This window comes from Nicotiana tabacum, chromosome 4 (genome assembly GCF_000715075.1).
Source record: "Nicotiana tabacum cultivar K326 chromosome 4, ASM71507v2, whole genome shotgun sequence".
NCBI classification, from domain to species: domain Eukaryota; kingdom Viridiplantae; phylum Streptophyta; class Magnoliopsida; order Solanales; family Solanaceae; genus Nicotiana; species Nicotiana tabacum.
This window is the reverse complement of record NC_134083.1, coordinates 48,324,325-48,332,685: the sequence shown is the minus strand read 5'-3', so window position 1 is coordinate 48,332,685 and position 8,361 is coordinate 48,324,325.

The window sequence follows — 8,361 nt, the reverse complement described above, 5'->3', positions numbered from 1 at the left end:
TTTTATAACATAATGACTCACTTGGGATGACAATTGTTGAATGCTATTTATGAAAGTTATTTAGTGTAGTATTGGTAAATTTATCAAAATATATATTAGAGATACTTCTACTACTAATTTGACTTGAATTTGATGCCAAGTTATGAGTTTGCTTTGTCAATAATCTTTGCTACAGATTATTATCATATCTGATTTTTGGGTATTTCTTAACCTTCCTACATATTATAATTGTTTTTCATGAAACACATAATCGCCTCATGTCCATAGTTTCATGAAAGTTAAATAAGATGCCGAAAATTTTGAGCCAATATCAAAGAAGAAGTTGAACAGGTGCAGCACAAGTTGGACACACAAATGACAAGTCGAACAGGCGCAGGACAATGTGGACAGGCACATGACAAGTCCGACAGGCGCATGACAGGCTAAAAATTCAAGAACAACTGTCTGCGTATCAATGAGCTTAAAATATATTAAATTCAGATTTCTCGATTGATTGCTTGAATTACAAATTTTTTTTGTCGATAGTACTACATTTATCAAACTGATATATAACACATGAATCTTTGATTGTTGTTTTGCAACTTACTCGCTGTATTTTATGATTACTGGAGGGTATAGTGATGAGAACATGTGTCCTTCGTCCTCATTGGCTGCATTGAAGAGAGAATCTAAACATTTCTTGACATTAGTACTGTTGGTGGCTTCATATGTAGAAGGTGACATATTAGAACCAATGTTCAATTTCTAGCACTGCATTTGAGATAATATTCAAATTAGTAGATTAGCTTCACAATATATTCTCATAGACTATTGAAAAAGGTCTCTCGTTTTACCTTTTTAACAATGATATGTGTTCGTGTAGTCACTGCTTATTTTTATTTTGCAGAATTCATTGACGCTGCATTTAAGATATTTGTGTTTTTCAACCAAAGTGATTTTGTTCTTTAAGAAGTTTCGGAATTTCTCACACCTTAATAGTATTACTTCTCATTCTTAGGAGAATTGTGGTTACTATATAAAGTTGTACTCCCAATTGAAAACTCAGTTGGTGGGAGCATCCACCGTAACTACGATTAACTCCTCCGACATACGCTGGATATTGTGGGGGTGAACTAATTAATAGGTTGCTTGGTTGATCAGATTAATGTCTTACAATAAAAAATAATCAATCACATAAGGATGCATTTTCTTACGAATGTTGTCCTCACTAGTTATTTTCTAATGGATAAATGTGTTCCTTTCATGACTTGGATGTATGCATATTATCACGACCCAAAATTTCACATGTCGTGATGGCGCCTATCTCGATACTAGGCAAGCCAATAACCTCAATAAATCCCAAATTCTTTTAAGTTTGAAAACATAATAATTAGATTTTTACAGAAAATTCCACAATATCCGGTACAATTACACTCCCAAAATCCGATGTCACTGAGTACATGAGCATCTAAATGATAATAAAGTCTGACTGATAAAAACACTGTCTGAAAATATAGAACAATACAATAACTGAAAGGAAGAGAGTAAATGTCAGCGGACGCCAGGCAGCTACCTTGATAGTCTCCAACTGATAACACTCTGATATCTAACAGTCGCCGTATCCGAAAGCACCTGGATCTGCACACGAGGTGCAAGGTGTAGTATGAGTACAACCAACTCAATAAGTAACAAGACTAACCTTTGGGTTGAAAGTAGTGACGAGCTCAGCAGGTACATTCCGGTATAGAAATAACAGTACAGAAATGTAGACATGCTTTCAAGTTCAACAGTTAACTCTGTACAAGTAAAATAAATCAATACTGATTGATATGAGGAATATGACATCTCAGGGGAAAACCTCGTGTACTCACAATCACAAATTACTTGGCAACTCAGTACTGTATATGGCCAATCCAACCCAGGGAAGTTTCATCCCGTATATATAAACCTCAACTGACAGTCAGTGACTCAGTACTGTATAAGGCCAAATCCAGCCCAGGGATAAATTTATTCCCAAATTATAATGATTCGGACAAGATCCATGTCCAGGGAAATTCATCACAAATATAATAAGTAAGGCAAGTATGTGCCCTAGGAAGTCCATCCCGAATATATAATCATCTACACTCAAAATATAAATAAGTAAGGCAATTCCATGCCCTGGGAAATCCATCCCGAATATATAATCATCTACACTCATTGTGTGGGGTGCAAACTCTGGAGGGGCTCCTTCAGCCCAAATATGATATAAAACCAACGTGGCCTGCTGCAGGCGGGCAGCCCCGATCAATATAATAATAAAGCCAATAAGGCCTGCTGCGGCGCGCAGCCCCGATCCAGAACAATAAAGCCTATAAAGCCTGCTGCGGCGTGCAACCCGATCCCATAATAATAATAATATATATAAAGCCGATATGGCATGCTGCAGGCGGGTAGCCCCGATCCCATAAATATTCTCACAATGGACGAGCATGACTAAGTATGAAATGTACATTTTAAAATAATTAATTCAGCAGCAACACGACCCTATGGGTCCCAAAATATCGGCACGTAGCCTAACATGATCTTTAATACGAGCCTCAACTCAATTTCTCTAACACGTGAAGGATACGCGAATAATAACATGATTCTTTAATTTTACAACTCTACAACATTTATTTAAGTCACAATTTCTGTGGTGCACGCCCACACGCTCGTCACCTAGCATGTGCGTCACCTCCAACAATTGATATAACACAAAATTCGAGGATTCATATCCTCGAAACCAAGTTTAGAAATGTTACTTACCTTAAACCGTATAATTTTTTTACTCCGCTATGCCTTTGCCTCACGAATCGGCCTCTGAACGCCTCGAATCTAGCCATAGTTAATTCGATTAAGTCAATACAATTTATAGGAATCAATTCCATATAAAAATATAAAATTTTCCACAAAATCCGAAATTTAAAATCGCCTATGGGGCCCACGTCTCGGAACCCGATAAAAGTTACGGAATATGAAAGCCCATTCAACCACGAGTCCAACCATACCAATTTTACTAAATTCGACATCAACTCGACCTCCAAATCCTCAAATATTTTTTTCAAATCCCTAGGTCCAAATTTCTGATTTACACCTCAAAATCATGTAATCTATTCAGATTATTTGATGATAATTCATTATTATGGAGTAGAAATGATCACAAGTGACTTAACTCAAGATTTCTCGTGATTTCTCGCTCAAAAATCGCACCAAGCCATGTTCTTTCGTCCAAAAATGTTGAAATGAGCTAAAAATAAAACTGCTCATAAAAATACTATTTGGGTCGCTAAAAGCCCAATTACCGTCGCTAAACGTGTCAAATCTGGTCGCTAAAGGTGCGTATCAGAACCCGTTGCACCAGCAATATTTATTTTTACTAAAAAGGCTTTAACCCCATCATACGAACTCAGAATTCGACGATTCTTATTCCTATGATTCATAAATAATAATACGAACCTAGTCCTTCAATCGAAACTAAATTCGGAGCTCATTTGCTCAATGTGCTACCAATTTCGCTCGTTAAAAAATTAACTCATGTTTCGCGCTAAAAACCCAACCACGACTTGATGAAATTAGACCAAACTTTTCAGATCATTCCTATAATTCATTATCAAACTCTCGGAAGCCTCGAAATCAAATTTTGATCTTTAGAACTAAAAATGGACCTTTGGATCATTACATGCTTATGCTGAAAATATCAAACTCTTCCAAAACTCATCCGAAACTCATCGGAGCCCCATGGAAACCCAACCAAGTATACTAATAAGTCCCATAATATGACACGAACTTAGTTGATGCCTCAAATTACATTGAACAATACTAAAACACGAATCACACCCCAATTCAGGCATATTCAAAACTAACAAATTCCAAATTCTACATTCGATGCCGAAACCTATCAAATCAACTCCGATTGACCTCAAATTTTGCACAAAAGTCATAAATGATATAACAGAATTATTCCAATTTCCAGAATCGAATTTTGATCCCGATATCAATGTCACGACCCAAAATTTAACTGTCGTGATAGTGCCTATCGTGGAACTAGGCAAGCCACAACTCAACATCTCAACATAGTAAAATCTTTGAGACGGAAGCAATTTAATAATTAAGGAAAGCATTTTTTAAAACAGAAATATCCAAATTATGATACAATCCATCCCAAAATCGGGGTGTCACAGAGTACATGAGCGTCTAAACCAGAATACAGTCCACTACAGTGTCTAGGAAATAAAAGTTGGAATACAGATAGAGATAAAGAAGGAGAGTCAAGGTCTGCGAACGCCATGAAGCTACCTCGATAGTCTCCGGTATCTGGCTCCTCAATCAACAACCGCCGTGACTAGAAATGCCTGGATATGCACATGAGGTGCAAGAAGTAACGTGAGTACAACCAACTCAGTAAGTAACAAGTCCAACCTTTGGACTGAAATATAGTGACGAACTCAACCGGTATAGTTAAAAATAGAAATAACTGTGCAGAAACGTAGGCATGCTTTCAAATTAAATACATAGTTCAAAACAGTAAAGTAGATCTAGTCTGAACAATGTGAAGAATATAACTCTTCTACTTTTACATGCCAATGCACATGTTGTATTTGATGCACCATGCTGACAGCCTCATGTACTCACGTCCTCAATGCTCAACCACTCGGTACTGTATATGGCCTATATGGCCCAGGGAAGATCCATCCCGGAATATATACATCACTGACCATCATTCACCCAGTACCGAGGAAGGCCAATCCGGCTTGTGGAGAAGATCCATCTCCAGGTATCAAATGCTTTAGACAAGATCCATGTCCAGGGAAGATCCATCCCTCAATAACATCAATCGCGCTCACTGAGGGTGTGTACAGACTCCGGAGGGGCTCCTACAGCCCAAGCACTATCATAAAATCAGTATAACTGTTGCGGCGTGCAGCTCGATCCCATAACTGTCACTCATAATCAGGCTCTCAGCCTCACTCAGTCATCAATCTCTCCAGTCTCACTCACGGGCTCACAATGTCATGAAAAACTTGCCCGAAACAATGATATGATGTATCAATAAATAACAACTGAGACTGAGATATGATATGAAATGAATGAATATGACTGAGTATGTAATATCAATGAAATCGGTAAGATGACAGCAAGAAACAACCACTATGGGTCCCAACAGTACCGGCACAAATCCTAAACATGATATCTAGCATGATTGACAACTCAATTACTTTATCACATGATGAAAACATGAATATCAACAATATAGAATCGCTAAACGGTGCCATGGAATCAACCAGGTCACAATTCTCACGGTGCACGCCCGCACGCCCGTCACTTGGCATGTGCGTCACTTCAATACCAATCACATAACACATAAATTCGGGGTTTCGAACCCTTAGAGCCAAGTTTGAAAGTGTTACTTACCTCAATCCATGAAAAACTGTCACGCCCCAAACCTGGGGAGGCGTGGCTGGCACCCGGTGTCGTACTGGCCCGAGCGAACCACTCTGTAACTTTTGTTTTGTAACTATATTGGGTCAACATTTCCACAACTCGTAATGTATAACTATAAGTGAGCAAACACTTATCAATGAACAATCATTCTTAAAACATGAATACATATGGACCGTCACGGAATCTGACATATTGTACAAAATGAACCTCTATCTACAAAGCCTCTAAGGTTATTTGACATCAAATGGAACAGGGTACCGGCCTACCCATAAGTCTGTAGTAAAACTCTGATATGATGACTTATAGACTCGGCTGCACTCCAAATGAGGTGGAGTCTTACCGATCCTTCGCTGAATGCTAACCTCGTCTACTATGAGAGCTCGTCAATCTGATTATCTATACCTGCAGGCATGAATGTAGCGTCCCCAACAAAAGGACGTCAGTACGAATAATGTACCGAGTATATAAGGCAGAACTGAAATATAACAATAAGTCAACATTAATTAAAGACATATAAGAATCAACCCGAATCTCTGAAGTGCCACCGTATGTGCATACTTAGTATACTTATATATATAAAACTTCTCTTTGAGACTATTTCTATTATCCATACTGTATGATGCATGACTGCCCAACTGATCAGTGGTAACTGCCCGACCAGCCGTCGCACGGTGGTAAATATATGACTGCCCAACCGGTGGTAAATAATGATACATAACTGCCCAACCGGTGGTAACTGCCCGACCGGCCGTAGCACGGTAATAAATGAATATGCATGAAGATGCGTGTAGCACGGTGGTAAATGAATATGCATGACTGCCCAACCGGTCATAGCACAACGGTCAATGAATATGCATGACTGCCCAACCAGCTGTAGCACAGTGGTAAATGCATGAAGATGTGTGTACATGTATCACTATATTATAAACATTAACATCTCTATCATATACCTCATTAGGGACTTAGGAACATACTTAGACATGCTTGAATATCACTTTTACATGAATGAATAATATAGACATTCCTAACTGCTAAGAGTAGAACCACTTATGGAATAGTATTACATTTACGTATCGTTACTTGGATCATGCCAAAAGAAAAGGAGGGATAACCTTAACATACCTAAGCTGATTCTCTTGAGAAAGATTGCGCCGTACTCCCTTAGAATCGCAAATCCCGTTACTATTACGTCGTATAAATTCTCATGAATTACTTGTTGAAGATCGTTACTTGGTACATGTAGAACACCTCCATTTTAGTGAATTTGATCACACTCTTGTATGGCTTTCCTTGCTGAAACAATAACATTTCCATTCTATGTTGAATTATAGTCCATTCCTAGCACAGATATCTCCATTCTCCATAATAATAATGTAGTAAATAATGATGTGGGAAGATTCTCTTAAGACTTTTGGTTGTGGGACCTACTTTAGGGGATGACTAAGCATCAAATATTCTCTTAAAAAGCCACATTGTAATGAGAGTTAAGAGTCATTATTAATGCCTCTTTAGGCTGCCACGTAAATGATTATCCACTCCAACAATAGAAGGAAAGATTGCAATCTCCTTTCTATCTCTCAAATTGCCAAAGAATAACATGAAAGCTTAAGGCTTGCCTTTCACGTGTAAGCAAAGCACATCAAGTGCTATGACTCATGTGCATATTGGTGCCACCCTTGGCCTAACTTAATGCCACGTGGAAGCCCCTTTATCATCCTTATTCACTTAATTTAACAACCCTTTGGAGTGGATGATTCACAGGAAGTGATACTAATATACATACACGTATATGGCACCTTTACCAAGTATCTTCCCCTTATCCAAAAGTACTACTATTAAAATAATAAATCATGGTACCATATAAAATTAATACATACACTAATACTTCATTAAGACATCCATGTAAAAATACATATATTTTCTCAACTTCTAATTTTCCTAATCTCATATAAAGAGTATACATTTTCGTATGCTTAATTCTTAACATGGTAAAAAGATAACATTCTCTTCTTGTGAGAAAATAATTTCTATTCCTACAATTAAGAAATCTCAAAAACTTTCTCATATCATGTGTATAATTTAAAGCATATTCGAAAGTAGCAATATTAATAACTATATAAAAATCATATTTTTCAACCCTTTCTTTCAAATATGTTCCACTCAAAATACCATATCAAATATATATATAACGGTATCAAGGTTGTTAAACTTACGGGGTCTTATAAGAACATAGTCGTAAATCCTCTATAATCTCATGAATGGTCTTAGTCCCTTCAAGCTCATATGGATTACTATGACTTATCCTAAATATTAAAGTACGGGATGTAACATCATTCCCCCCTTTAGAAACATTCGTCCTCGAATGTTAACTCTTAGAGATTTATAAAACTTTCGCTCGGGCCTCCTCTGTAAACTAAACTAAAACCCAACCTTTGTCTGAAGTCTCGACTATTCACAACCTTTTGTACTTGAGTATCTCGTATCTTCTTCACCTTTACCTTACTTACTTTTCAATCTCGTATCATATCTTCTGTTTCTTTCATAACCTCCCTTCAACATAGTTGGAAATTACGCCTCTACTGTGATACCTGCAACCTTGGTGCATACAAAATCTAGCGAAAGCTTCATACTGACTTCTTACGACTCAGCTCTATGGAAGGATCAAGAAATAAAAGATGGGTAACATTTCCTAAATGCACTATAGCCTCTCAATTATAAATGTGGCGCGCAACACACCCATAAGTGAGACTCTACTAGGCACGGCTTTGTAGACTCCCTAGGACACGAGTTGCTCTGATACCACTTTGTCACGCCCCAAACTCGGGGAGGCATGGCTGGCACCCGGTGCCGTACTGGCCCGAGCGAACCACTCTGTAACTTTTGTTTTGTAACTATATTGGTTCAACTTGTCCACAACTT